The following is a 15,925-nucleotide window of genomic DNA, read 5'->3' as shown; positions in this document are numbered from 1 at the left end:
TCTTAAGGCTATTTCCTCTCTAAAATAGGAATACTAAAATTATTTCACAGGGTTCCTATGTCAAGTACAATAATAAGTGCATTGAAGTAGCTAATCTCCCATTTTCTCCTATAGCATATTAAATGATTTATATAACCATTTATTTATATCTTAAATTATTAAGATATAAGGGTTATATTTGAGGGGGGGGGTTGGAATAGGCTTCATGAGAGAAAATTTGTTGCCCAATTCTCTCCTCACCATATTCTGGTACGTAAAACAGTGCCTTGCATAAAGTAGGTGCTAGTACATGAGTGTGAAAGGAATCAATGCATAACTACCTCACATGAAATACAAGTTAACCAATACCCCTAAACTAAAACACCAGTTATTGAATGTTGTGCTGACTTAAATATAAAGTTACAACTACCTCAATCAGAATAAAATGAGACTAAAATAATTAGCATGATTATTTACTGATGAACAGCAGCTTAAAAATTAGTTTAATAATCATTTAAATCTATTAAATTCATATTATGTTACAAAATTATCACGTATCTTACTACACACACAGGAGTGGGCAAAGGTAGGCTTATAGTTGTGAATACTTGAAACAGTTTATTCTTGTATTGTTGTTTATTATTTATAATATAACTATAAATGTACTTTTGCCCACCCCTGTATATATGTTTATAGCTTGGTAAAAGAAATGATTTAAGCTGGTATCTCTGTCTTTTCTTTCCATGGCTAGGGATGCTGGGTGGGGACAATTCACAGAATCAGAGTCAAAGAGAGCTTCTGTGGTCATATAATATAACTCTATGGTGTAAGTAGAGCTCAGATTTTATATTTAAGTAATTCCAAGGTAGCAAAAGATCTATGTTTATTTAATAACTCTAGGTTTTTTTTAATCCATCAAGCAGTAGGAAGAAATTTCAGGAGGGAAGAGGTCCTTCCTGAGTCTAGCCTTCCTCAGCTTTAAATACCACATAATGTGTCCTCTTGATCATCACCAGTCTACTTACTGCTGACCTAGTAAAAACCTTTGGTTCTAAAATGGTACATGATTTCTATTATGCTATAAGCGTGAGTTAACATTTTGAGCCTGTGTGTTTGATCACTTGACCTAGATGGAGGGGAAGTAAAACAGGCACATCTGAAAGTGACTGGTAAGCATCATGGCTGAGTTAGTCTCATACAGCCCGTTCCTCCTCTCTGGGGCCGCATGAGGGCCAAAGCTCTCAAGCCACGTTCCACTGCGAGGCTGCGGGGATCTGCTGATGCGAGTGCCTGTCTCCTGACCCTGCACTCCAAGGGCTCCTCGGACTGCTATGATGAGCTCCCAGCCCCTCGGAGACATCTTGGATGGTACCCTGCCTCAGAGAGCTTCCTATTTGGACCACAAGATGAAAGTAGTTAGTCTGTTATATCTGTAATTGTGCATTTGTGTGTTTCCTGGCATTAGGCAAAAAATAAAAGAAAAAGAATTTGAGTCTAAATAACAACCATCATTTATAAGCTTTCTTTTATTTTAATGTGTGTGTGTGTGTGTGTGTGTGCATAAAACATAAAATTTTCCATTTTAACCATTTAAAGTATGTTTTAAGTATATTTTTTTCTATTTCAGAGAGGCAGGGAGAGGGATTGAGAGGTAGAAATATCAATGATGAGAGAGAATCATTGATCAACTGCCTTATGTACGCCTCCTGCTGGGGATTAAGCCCACAACCCAGGCATGTGCCCTTGATTAGAATTGAACCTGGGATCCTTCAGTCCACAGGCCAATGCTCTATCCACTGAGCCAAACCCACTAGGGCTATTTTAACCATTTTAAAAAAATATGTTTTATTGACTTTTTTTAGAGAGAAAGGAAAGGAGAGGGAGGGAGAGAGAGAAACATTGATGAGAGAGAAACATCAATTGGCTGCTTCCTGCACACTCCCTACTGGGGATTGAACCTGCAACCCAGGCATGTGTCTGTCAGCTTCCAGAATGTTTCATCACCCCAATCAGAAACTCAGTACTCACAATGCAATAACTCTCCACTTTCCCCTCCCTCACTCCCTGGTAGAATGCATCTAAGCAACTTTCTCTATGCTTTTCTTCAGTTAATTTTAATAGTTCATATTTATTGAGCACATAGTTTGTGCCAGGCATTGTGTTAATAAGTGTATTGCATGAATTAGCTCAAGTAATAAACATACGCATCAAAAAGCTACCATTCTGAACTCTTCACAGGGAAGGAAACAGAGATGAGGGAAGACGCCGTCACTCAGCATCACGGAGTCTGTGAGTGATGGAGCTGCAGAGCGAACCTCAGCATCCTGACCCCAAAGCTCACTCCACCATGTCGGCCTGCCTCCATTCTGCAAACTTGTTCTCAAGTCTAAACTTATCCTGCTCGTTCTTCTCAGTCAGTTCAGTGAAAAAAAGAACTGCTGGCCACCAAAACACTCCTTTATGGCATTGAAATTCAAAGAGAAGGATGAAAAAGTTTGCTCCAGAAAGTCTTTTCAAGGCCAAAGAAGCACTATTTTTAAGTAATGCTGCTAAAAGTACATCCTTCAAGGTTTCTCTTAAGAATTATTCTTGATTTCGCTTGTAACAACAAAAGCAACCCAAAATTTCTCCACCAGAATGCCTGAGTTCCGCTCCCAGAAACTTTACACAGACCCATTCTTATGCCTGAAATTTCCAACTTGCTCCACCTATGACACAGCAAACTCTTCCCTACTGAACGGTTATCTCTGGTACTGAAATGTTGGGTGACCAGTTTCAGTCTCACTTTCTTCACAGGCCCAGTCCATCTCGGAAGGTATCCCTGCCTCTCTGTCTTCACACTTCCTTCATTGAGTCCCTAATGCCCATTTAGCTCATATCTCATAGTGCAAAATATACTCCGCCCAACCCAATGTACGAGTGAGTACTGCTGATTTGTTTTTGCATATATGAGTGGCCACATTTCTCAGAACCATGTTGAGAGCTATAATTAGCAAGTCATTAATTAGGCTTATAGCTGCTTCCCCTATCAACCAAGAGCATCTGCTCTCTTCCAACACACACCTCCTTATGAAAGCCCACATCACTTATTAGGAAAGGTGACATGCTGCATTTTCAGGTCTTTGGGAATGACACAGGTACACATCGTCCACAATGCAGCCCAGGCTCATCACTTCAGAGATACAGGCCACATAGGTAACATCCTGCTTACGGTGCGACATGATTTCCCTATTTCAGCAGAATTTTTAAGTAGCCTATTTATGAATGTCATAATAGTTGTCTCCTTTATCTACATTTAACCCAATTTTTTTAGTCATAAAATCTATTACGTGATTTGATTTCCATGAAGCACTGAACAAAGCTCCATAAGAGTTTAAGAGAATGTTCCTGTGCTTGAAGATGAATACCAATACAGGGTAACTGAAGGGGAGGGGAGTCAGTTTGGCAGAAGGAGACAGGTGGCTTGTCAGGCCTGGGTGGTTCCAATATGAAGGAAGGAAAGCACAGGGAAGCAGGGCGCCGTTAAGTCCAAGTGCAGACTGTCCAGGAGGAACTAGAAGGCAGCCCCTTGGGATGTGGGAGTTAAGCCGAGGTAGGGGTCTGCATTGGATGACTCCTTTTGAAGATTTGAGGGTGGTCGAGCTTCACATAGAAGATAGCATTAAGAAAGAAGAGAGAAGATCAAGTGTGTAATTTAGTCTCCACACTCAGGAGATGAGAAGAAGAAAATGCAAGAAAGTTAGTCCAACAGGCAGAAGAGCAGCAGCAGTAAGAACTCACGTGCGCAGTAGCCCATGCGGGGAATTCAGCGTTGTGCTTTTCAGATGGGCTTTGGATTTCCGCTGTCCTGTGTTTAACTCCAAACTCAAATTGATAGCTATGACACCTTGGGAAATGCACTTACTTCTGCGGCAATACAATACAGACTGGAGAAAATGTCACGTCAAGGAAAGCAAAGGGGGTTGCTGCAATGAATGTGAACACTCTGCAGAAAGGTCAAACAATTTGAACACCTTGGAAACAGAAATTAGGAAGTTATATCTGATTTCCAGGAAAGCCGTTCCAGTAGAGGGGTGAGGTCCACAGTAAATGAGTACAAGTGTAGAACAAATGTCTCCCTTCTATTTGCCTTTCAAGAATGTAAACTTGAAGATAAAGATCTGCTCTCAGATGATATATTATGAATATGTATTAATAGTTTCAACAAAATTAACAATTCTCTCCATGGTGTTCCTATGTAAGCTACAATTAATTGATTGATACTTGATTTTAGATACTTACTAAATCTTGCCTCTCACTCAATTTAGGCTACAAAATTACCCCTGTAACAGAATCAGTACCCTTTGGTTTGTAATTAAGTTTTTGTAATTAAGTTTTATGATTTATGGAAAGGTTCACCTTCCCATCTTTCACCAAGTAAACATTTTAGCATCTTGTAATATGTAACTTATTCTTGCATATGCAGGACTATTTACACAGTATAGGCCGCTGTATTTTAATTAATCTATTTTTGTTATAAATGGTCAAAACTGAGATGGTCATAATAAATAACAAATTGTCTTGTTTAGAGAGGCCATTTGATTGACTTGAATTTTAAGCAAAAAGAAACACAAACAGTTGCAGTCAACATATTTTCTTTTCTTTGAATAAAAAAAAATTAAAGAAAATGAGTGAAGCACTAAAAACGCATTCAGCTTTATATAAAAAGCACAAAGGCAATGTTTATTTTAAGACTGGAATTGAGCCTTTTAACGTCTGAAGCAAAAAAACATGCCTGAGTGAGTGGTTTATATCTGAAAGGCTGCTCGAGGCAAATGAAAACACGCCTCACCTAAGAAGGACAACAAAAGGCTCCATATTTTCAAAGACTGAAACAATCAGAGAATTCCTGTAACTTGTTTTGTTACTTTGATTAAACAAGAGGTCCAAGTTCACTCTTACTCCGCCTTATAATTATCTTCAGACGTGAAGATTGAGAAAATTGGCTATGAAAACCCCGGCTAACACCGGAGTGCGTACTTTCACACATTTAATCAGCTGTTTGCTTGCCTCCTGAGCCCCACCAGGAGGAGTTTATCATGAAGCTATCCCCTGAAAATTACAACGGCTGGGATTCCAGCTCCCGCATTTATTCTTCTTGAGAGCAATTTCTTCTGGGGTTCCCATACCAGAAAAGATTAGCACTTACCAATCACTTAAAAGGTATTACTATTATTTTGTTCCCATCTGCTCTTTCCTTGTCATTTAGATAAAGTGCTCCCCCGTGCATTAGGCAGTCAGAGGTATTAACTCCCAAGAGAAAAATACTGCATTTTTACTTTCTGCATCTTCATTCACAAGCCATGCTTGCTGTGCATACACGAGAGCTTAATAAATGCTTAATTTAGATCGTTTGGCACCTATATTTCACAAAGGCCCTTTAGTCACCTTTATGGTGCAGTGGAGGCCAAATGTCAGAGCAGAAAGAGAACAGATTATTTCAGTTTGTTATCCCTGGATATGATTTCTTATTTCCTCACTGTACTGTCTGTACAGCCCAGAGCAAATAACTTAATCTTTTTGAACCTCAGTTTCCTCCTCCGGTAATAGTAACTCTTTTAGAGGGTTGTTGTAAAGATTAGGGACAAGGTCATAATAAGAGCTAACATTTACTGAACCACTGCTGTAACTGTTTGTATGCGTTAACTAATGCAATCGTCTCAACAATACAATCAAATAGGTATTATTATTATCATTCCGTTTTTAAACAAGGAAACCAAGACATAAAAATTAAGTAACTTGCCCCAGTCCACACAAGCAGTCAGTGGCAGAGCCTGGATCTGTACCCGGAGAGCCATCTGCCAAACCTACTCTTAACTCGTAGCCATCATACTATACTGCTTCGTCATTATTACAGGAAGTGCCCTAGACACGCAGTTTGAAACAGCTACTGTTATGAAAAATTGTAACAAGAGTCTTAGATAAACCGAGGCAATCTAGACACAGTGCAAAATCCTCTGGGCCCTAAGTGCTTCTCACAGTTGGTCATCTAGTGCAGTGATGGCGAACCTTTTGAGCTCGGCGTGTCAGCATTTTGAAAAACCCTAACTTAACTCTGGTGCCGTGTCACACATAAAATTTTTTGATATTTGCAACCATAGTAAAACAAAGACATATTTTTGATATTTATTTTATATATTTAAATGCCATTTAACAAAGAAAAATCAACCAAAAAAATGAGTTCGCGTGTCACCTCTGACGCGCGTGTCATAGGTTCGCCATCACTGATCTAGAGTCTGCTTGCAGGCTGGTCCATCCCATTTCTCTGAGGTTCTTGGGACCAGCCTATTTCGTATTTGGAGCTCGAACTTGCCTCTCAGTAAATTTACTAGTTTTACACACTAGAGCTTCACATAATAATCTAATCCGAAATGCAAGTACTAATTGAGCTCTTCATATACGTAAGAATTATGTCATACCACCTTCAAATTTTAATCTTTTTAAATTTATTGGTTAAACATGTAAAGTTTATTGAAATATTCCCTTATACCCATCAGGGCTTTCGTTTTCCAGATAATTTTTCCCTGATTACACTCCAATTTGTCAGTGACCTCTCCTCTTAAAATCTGTTGGCCAAAGTAAATACACTATTCCACTATGGAATAAGTAATACAGAATTCAGGGGAGACTGTTACTTATACAGTTTTATGTACTCTGTTTCTATTAACACAGGTTATGTTTACATTTTCATTTAGAGCTAGCACATTAGACTTTGGCCTCATACTAAACTTAGAATCAACAGTCAAGCAGTGCATGAAACTGTTAAAGTTGATTTCCTCTATCCGGTGCAGTTGTTTTTTCCTAATCAAATGCAAGAATGTATTTATATTTTATTAATATTCACTGACTGCCTGTTATGTGTAAAGCATGATGCTAAGCTATGAGAAACACGAAACTGTAGGCTTCACTTCTACTCTCAAAGAACCCAGATGCCAGTAGAATGGGATTCGATGGCAGAATACAATATAAGTTATATTCAAAGGTGATCCATGAAAAAATTATCAATATATTTAAAGCAAAAGTGAAGATCTTTTCCAAATTCCCAAATAATTTCTCTTGACTTTTTTCTTGAAGAGATTTCCTCTAACAGCTTGAAAGCATTTTTTTCTCTTACTTTAACTCCATGATGTGTCCTCGTTTCCAACATTAATTAGGTAGGCATTACAATATGGATCTGAAAAATTTGTCCATCACAGTTGTTATCTATTACACATACATGACTGATACAAGGAATGAGTAAGACTTTTTTTCCAATTAACCTGAAGGAGTTGAAGAATGACTTTGAGATTTAAAACTGAGATTTAAATACTTTTTGAATAGTACAAAGATAGATTTCTAAAAAACATTATTTTTTTTAAGATTTGCATTAGAGCTATAATAAGGCAGTTTTAAGAAATGCAAGGAATGTGTATTGGTAAATTAAACATTTTAAGTGATTAAAGTGTGGTAAAATTATACTTAAAGCTGGTTTATAAATGCATCAAAAATTAGAATCATTTCTTATTCTTAACACTTACTTCATAAACATCTCAGGGTACTTCCAGTTAACTCAAGGATGTCTAACACTTCAAAGAGTTATGTATATAAAATTTTACTTAATATGTATAATACACACATCAGATATCATGATGCAGTGAGCGTTGCTTACATTATTTCATTTCATCTCCAGAACTACCCCATGAGGTAAAATATCATTATCACCTTCATTTTATACATGTGAAAATAAAGGCATAGGAAAATAAAGTAACACAGCAAAGGCCACACAGCTGGTAATAGCCGCACTAGGATTCGTGCCCATGTCTCTCTGACTTCAATTTCTGTGTTTTGACAACTATGTTAGATGCTTCAAGGAAGACCAAGGTTTGGCATAACTTAAGCAAATCAAGGATTATTTCAGAGGAAGGCTTACCAACTTAAACAGAAGATATGCCTTGAGCACCCAAGTTAACTCACATGTAGGGTATGGTCAAAAGCCTTTGGTGACAGTTTTTTGTTCTTTTAAAAAAATTTATAACAGGAAAAAGTAATGCTGTGATCTAAATCCCTAATTCATCTAAAGTTCACGAATACACACTCACTCATCCAATGTAATTCAATCACTTTTATCATTAGAGACCAAGTGGGAAGCTCAGATGGGTCTCAACAAGCACGACTGGAGATCCCATCTCAGGAGGATCAACAGATGTGTTCCCAGATCACAGAATTCACCAATAATGGTCCTGTCTCTTCCCTTAAGAAATTCAGATCTGGGAAAACGATGTCACTAGGCACTGAAAAGATCAGAGCTGAACTTCCTTCATCCCAAATTTTATGTATTACAATAAAGTTTACTTAACGATTTTTTTGTATATGAAGTTTAGCTAGAGCAAAATAACTTTTAAAAATGCTTTTAAAAAATCACTTTTATTGGTAAAGCAAAGGTATGTAAAGTTTTTTATTTTATTTTTTAACTATATTTTTTCAAAATTTTTACTCAGTCTCCCCCCCTCCCCCCAAGAAAAAGATATACATGGCAATGGAATGTTACTGAGTCAATTTAATTTTTTAAAAAAGATATGCTATGTAGAAATGTTTTGAGAATTTTCTCTTGCTTCTGAATTGTTTTAATAGTCCATGTAAAGCAATATAAAATAATGTAAATTTCTGAAAAATATGCCTTTAAACAAAAGCTATGTAATTACAAAATTAAATCAATATATTGCTTTAATGATGAAAAATGTGCTAATTTAACCATATCTGAGAATTTAATATAATTTGACATTATTAATAATAAATGCTAACTGTACATGCTATGAGCAAAATAATTGTTACTATAGATGAATCAAAGGATTTTTCCCACCTATACTATAACAGCAATAACATAAACTTTTAAAAATCAATCAACCTTGATCAATTTGAAGTTACCCTTGAAGTAAAGCAACATTCATAGATATCACATGCTTCCTTTGATCATTTTGAAACTACAAATATTAAAAGATACAGAAACACTTAGGACTGCACCTTAAATTTATATTCATTTAACTACTGACTAAAAATAATTAAAATCTCGTCTCATGTTTGAATAAGAAACCCGTTATTTTACACACGGGGGGCGGGGGGGGGGAGAAGAAGCCATTTATCACCACAGTGTCTGACCTCCTTTTCTTTGATATTGCGGCATTTTTTTTTTTTTTTTTTTGGTTTGCCATTTGATATCAACTTTTTCCCAGTTATAAACATTTAATGTGATTCAAGTCAGCATTTACTTGCAGGGAACTGTCAAATCTTTAGAGTTATACTTTCACTCATGATTGAAATATTTACTTTTAGTATAATCAGACAGTTTTGCATATTAATTAGATCAATCAAACACGTTTGCTGAGGTTTAGCAACTGCGCAAAAAATACAGGGTGGCAGTGATAGAGCTGGTAAGCCTCAGCACATAGATTTCTAATACATTTCATTGTTATCCAAGAAATAATCACCCTGTTAAATCCAAGTTAAACACCTGATGACTATTAGGATGTTTAATTAAAAATGAAGTTGTGCTGTGCATGTGGGTGATTTTACACAGTGGCTAAAAAGAAAGCCATGAAAAATTAATTTTAATCAGTAAAAAGCATACATGTAGCCCCTTTGTGGAGTTGGTAAATGATTCAAGCATTTCACTAATATTCACATGATGCATAAATAGAATAAATAAATTAGGGGAGGTCATTCAGGGGAGACTTTCTCAACTAAAGTAACAAGAGTTAGTAAATGTCATGCACATTGAAATTGTCTTTCAAAACCCAGTAAATCCTATTACTTCATCCTGAGCAGTTCCATTGTGAGGGCCCAGCAGATGGCCACTGGGCCAGGAATTAATCTCCTTTCTAGGCTCTCAAACAGCACCCCACGTCAGCAGGCCAAATGTAGGCCATTTCTCTACTAAGGAAATCTTGACAATCTGATATTTTCCCTACCTTGGGAGAGGAAAACTGCCACAGTGTTCATTGTTAAAGACAACAGGATTAGTTGGCAGTTGACAGGGAAGGAAGGAAGAAATGGAGAAAAGAAGGAAAAAGAAACAGTGGACCAGGAATTGGAACACTTGAGTTCTAAATTGCAGATCTGTACCTACCATGAAACACCATATGTAAGTGACTTCACTTCTCTGTGCCTTGACTACCTCATCTGCCATATAAAGTGCAGAAATGACCCTGAAGGCCTCTTTAAGCTAATACTCGAAAATGTCCAGCAAGTACGGAAACAACCACATCATTTTTTTCCTTCTCTTCTAATTGATCACTTATTTATGCCTTTAAAAAAAAATTATTCACCAAATATTTGTGGAATGCTTAATAAGTTGCAGGCCGCATAATATGTCTCATAGATTCTAACGGGTACCAGATACACTCTTTACCCCCATGAAACTCAATGTCTGAGGGGATGGGAATGAGTTTAGGAAACAGAGGGACAAGAAGGTAGATAAGCAGAGGCTAAATCTTAAAGGGCCTTATTTGACACTAGTGGCTCGGTGCACAAAATTTGTGCACATTAAAAGGGAATTAATTAGAGGGAATATTTTTATATTGCTATTTGCCCTTTCTCTATAATAGAAGTATCAGAGATGAAAGAAAATTAGTAAAATGTATATGAGAATCTTCCTCCTGTCAGAGACTGGGGCACACCGTGAGACCCAGAGTCAAGTCCCCACCCACCTGTGTGCACCTTGAAATCACGTGAAACCCAGACCCGGCCAGCCCCCCCCCCCCCCCCCCCCCGTCAAGCCCTGCTGGGTGGGGGAAGCAACCTCAGGTCCCCAGGTCCAGCACCGGGCGGGGGGTGCAGCCTCAGGTCCCCTGTCAAGCCCTGCAAGGTGAGGGATGCAGCCTCAGGTCCCCCAGCCTGGTGCCGGGGTGGGGGGGTGTGCCTTGAGGTCCCCCGTCAAGCCTCGCCGGGTGGAGGACATGGCCTGAGGTCCCCCAGCCTGGAGCTGGGGCAGGGAGCATGGCCTGAGGTCCCCTGTCAAGCCCTGCCAGGCAGGGGTGCAGCCTCAGGTCCCTGCTGATCGCTTCTTACAGTTCGTTATGGGAACCCCGCCTCTGCTGTGGGCACAGCCATCTTGTTATGGCATTAGGGTCAATTTGCATATTACCTCTTTATTATATAGGATGTTCAGAAATGTGACCTTTATCTTCAGGGCAATGGAGTTTGCTGAAGGATTTTTTCAGTATGGGGTGATAAGATCTGTGCTCTGATATTCTGTGGAGACTGGACTGCAGAGAGCTGTACCTGAGAGTCCTGAACTACTGTAGGACCAGCTGAAATGGAAAGAAATGACCCAGTATAGAGAAGCAAAAGGACTTGATTGGATGTGAATGGCAATTAGAAGGGGATGAGTCCTTGATTACTGGCCAAGAAAATTTGGTGGATAAGGCTGCCAGTCACTGAAATAAAGAATAGAAGCGAAGAACCAGGTTTTTTTTAACAGATGTGAGAGAAGAGATAAGTCATGAGTCATGGAAGAGATGATGAGATCAGTTTAGGGCAGTGGTTCTTAACCTGTGGGTCGCGATCCGTTTGGGGGTCGAAGGACCCTTTCACAGGGGTTGCCTAAGACCATCGGAAAACACATATATAATTACATATTGTTTTTGTGATTAATCACTATGCTTTAATTATGTTCAATTTGTAACAATGAAAATACCTCCTGCATATCAGATATTTACATTACGATTCATAACAGTAGCAAAATTACAGTTATGAAGTAGCAACGAAAATAATTTTATGGTCGGGGGTCACCACAACATTAGGAACTGTATTAAAGGGTCTCGGCATTAGGAAGGTTGAGAACCACTGGTTTAGGGTCTTTTGACTTAAGCTGCCCAAAGAAACAAACAGGAGGCATTGGATATTTAAATTTGAATCACCTACCATAGAATAAAATAGCGGTTAGTTCTCTTTATGATTCATGAAAGATTCTCTCCCTCCTATTTCTTAACTATTTAGAAATTACAGATCCATATGAAATCTTTAAATGATATGGGTTCTCTCTGTAGAAAAATATACACATACTTGGGGGAATTCATGGGCCCCCAAGTCTATACATAGGCCTGAAGGGGTCCAGGAATTCCAAGTTAAGGATCTCTTGCAGGGGGCAGAAAGAAGGCAATGATTTAAAAAGGAAGTAACTCTGAGTTTCTTGCTCTGAGTAAATGAGAGAAACATAGAAAATGGTTTGATTGTTTGGTGTTAGTAGTACCAGCAATGCCGGATAGCAGATATGGCAAAAGTCTGGCTGGTTCCTCACCAAACCAGTTTCATCTTCCTGGACTTTTGGCTCAACTACATGTTCTTACCACCCTGAATCTCTGTGATTAGGTGTCCATCCTCATGGTTTTTCCATATAATGGAGACAACCAGGGACTTGGTTTGAGGAATCCCAATCCCATTCCCCCTCAACTCTCACCATCTCCACATCTGACAGACTGAACTGAGATGTGAGTGAGCAATAATATACTTTTTATAGCAACCACTGAAATTTTGGAACTCGATACAGAAGCTGATGTTAGTTATCTTTATTAATTAAGTAAATATCGATAATAATAACACCTGTCATGTGTCGGTCCACAGGTCAATAAAATAATTTTATACTATCTTTTTTATTTTCTTTATAGCACTTATTGTTACCTAATGATATTTTACACATTTCTTCCTTTTCCTATTTGTAGTGCCTCTATATCCCTAGACCAAAATGTCCATGCAGACAAGGCCTCCATTTTGTTCACTGCTACACCGTTTCTAGATCAGTGCTCAGCATATAACATATCCTAAATAAATTATTTGTGGAATAAATGAGTGAACAGATTATTTTTTACACGGGTCTCTCCTCATCTAAAGTTATTTTTAAGGGTACAACTGCTGTGTATAACTCCATCCACAAAAGTGATGGTGTTGGAAGGTGAGGGGTTTAGGAGTTAACCTGGAGCAGTAACTAGGACAGATGCTTTGAGGCAAATAGTAGTATTACATTTTCCCAGATAGGAGGCAGGAATGCTTGCTTCCCAAATAGTGAAATATGACCTTGGGCTGTAAGATCCTAGAAGGCAGAGACAAACTATGACCCATTGTCTTATAACACTAACTTTACTCAATGGTGTATGTAAGTTAAGTATTTTCATGTATTATAAAATAGAAACGAATGAATTTTCAGGATAAAACATAATGGGTTTTTTTTTGTTTGTTTTGTTTTTTTAACTTTGCAATAAACACTGAGTTTTAGATTGATTCTTTTTTTCTTTTTTTTTAATTTATTGTTATTACATATGTGTCCTTATCCCCACATTACCCCTCATCCCACCCACTCATGCCCTCAACCCCTTGTTGTCTGTGTCCATTGGTTTTGAAGACATTTCATTTCCCCTTGAGGCTTTTCTGGGCCCTCCCTGGATGAAGGTGTTCTCTCTCCTCTGGCATTAGTGACTTTAGTAGAAACTTAGAAAAGTACTGACACAGAGGAAATGCCTGGGTTTAGGAGTAGAAAGGCATTTATATCAAGCTGCTAATTCTGTGAACTTAGGAAAAAATGTAATCATTCTGAACCCAATATTCTCATTTGTAAATGGAGACAATATCTATCTTGGGGGAGACTTGTGAAGAATAAGTTGATGCATAGAGAGTACAAGACGCTGAGAAGTTATGTAACTTGCCCAAGACCGCATAAAAGTAAATGTACAACTAGATTATGAACCCATGTCTGTCCTCAAAACCCTAGGCTGTTATAGATAGCTACTAAAGTCTGGAATCATCTTTTTTTTTTTTTTTTTAGATTGGAAGTTCAAGGATAATTAAATAGAGAAAGCTAAATATTCTATTGGGTTATTTTTAGCTCTGGCATTAAATATTACATCACTTAAATTAATTTTATATCACTCCGGATTTTTATAATCTCATTACATTTTTTTTCCAGTGGAAGAATGACATGTGAAATTGGACATGGCCATTATTCATCCCAGATTTTCAGAGACAGTCTTTATTTCAAAATTTCACATGAATAAAATGCTCTGAAAAAGTCAGTACTTCAGTGCATCAGAAGCAGTACAAAATACTGTATTCAGGAAACATGGTCTCCAGAGGTGCTGGTTGATACATAGGATCACACTGCACCTGGTGTGGGTGTACTACTGGAGATCACAGGATAAAAACCTTATAGAAACATTGGATTGAAAGGACCCGATTTTGATCTAGCAAATCCTGTGATAGTTAATTACTGGAAATCTGTATTTTATTTTATTTATTTTTTATTGATTTCAGGGAGAGGTAGAGATAGCGAGAAACATCAATGATGAAAATCATTGATTGGATGCCTCCTGTACTGGGGATCAAGCTTGGACTGGGCCTGTGATCTGACCTGGAATCAAAGGCCAAGAGATCTTCTGGTTCATGGGTCTATACTATACTCAACCACTGTGCAACACGGGTCAGGCAGAAATCTGTGTTTTAAACAAGTTAACAAGCTCTATGGGTGATTCACATGCACGATGAGCTTGGGAATGCCTGACTTAGGACATGATCCCTTTAAAATAGAGAACCACAGATTAAGGGTAGTCACTATGTGTTTTCTATTAGAAACCTTTGTAACCAATTGTAGTTTGAAAAACACCACATAGAGCGGTGGTTCTCAACCTTCCTAATGCCGCAACCCTTTAATACAGTTCCTCATGTTGTGGTGACCCCCAATTTCATTGTTACAAATTGAACATAATTAAAGCATAGTGATTAATCACAAAAACAATATGTAATTATATATGTGTTTTCCAATGGTCTTAGGCGCTTCCGATGGTCTTAGGCGACCCCTGTGAAAGGGTTGTTCGACCCCCAAAGGGGTCGCGACCCACAGGTTGAGAACCACTGACATAGAGGAAGTTGTAGAAAAAAATGATCTAGTGATGCAAGCCCTCTTGTGAGCATCCTTCTGTGAACAGTGGCAGTACCTGTTCAGCAAAATGCTCACTTCCCAAATGGAGCAGAACGTTTTCTGTCTCACATCCTGACCAATTGGTGTTTTTATTAAACCTGATGACTTTGAAAGTAGGATCGAGGCAAAACATGCACTGCTTCTATGGCACTCAGATTTGTAGAAAGCGCCCTGAGATGGAAACCACCAGGCACTGCTGGCAGCAGCTCTCTCCTGGGAATTATAACCAGACTTTCTGAGGTCATCTGCTGGACCCACTTGACCCAAAGTAATCAAGACTACTATTAACATGATTTCATTAGGACCTCCTACTCAAAACACTCTTTTTATTCTCAAGGTGCATTTTCAACTGAAGAAACATCTTACTTGGGCATAAGCTATATATAAACTACATGTATTTTTTAAAATATATTTTTTAACATAGAAAACTCTAAAGACTTCATCAAAAAACTACTAGATTTAATACATGAATTCAGCAATGTAGCAGCATACAAAATTAACATCCAGAAATCTATGGCTTTTTTTTTTACACCAATAATGAACTCACAGAAAGAGAAACAAACAAACAAAGAAACAAAAGAACAAACAATCCCACTTACCAATGCACCAAAAAAATTAAGATACCTAGGAATAACCTTAACTAAGGAGGTAAAAAACTTGTACTTGGAAAACTATAGGTTACTGAAAAAAGAGCTAGAGGAAGACATAAACAAATGGAAGAATCTACTGTGTTCATTTATTGGTAGAAGCAACATCATTAAAATGTCCATACTACCCAAAGCAATCTATTGATTTAATGTAATCCCCATTAAAATACCAACGGCATATTTCACAGACCTAGAACAAACTTTCTAAAAATTCATAGGCAATCTTGAGAAAGAAGAACAAAGTTGGAGGGATCATAATACCAGAAATAAAGCTATATTACAAAGCCACTTTTCTCAAAACTGCCTGGTACTGGCACAA

General features: G+C 37.9%; 1 protein-coding gene across 3 annotated transcripts in view; it reads right to left on the bottom strand.

Annotated features, from left to right (window-relative positions):
• Nucleotides 1–15,925, bottom strand: part of NELL2 (neural EGFL like 2) — a 364,677-nt gene that overhangs the window by 74,723 nt on the left and 274,029 nt on the right. The window lies entirely within an intron of this gene.

Source organism: Myotis myotis, unplaced genomic scaffold (assembly GCF_014108235.1).
Source record: "Myotis myotis isolate mMyoMyo1 unplaced genomic scaffold, mMyoMyo1.p scaffold_m19_p_3, whole genome shotgun sequence".
NCBI classification, from domain to species: domain Eukaryota; kingdom Metazoa; phylum Chordata; class Mammalia; order Chiroptera; family Vespertilionidae; genus Myotis; species Myotis myotis.
This window is presented reverse-complemented; position numbering and strand designations above follow the sequence as displayed.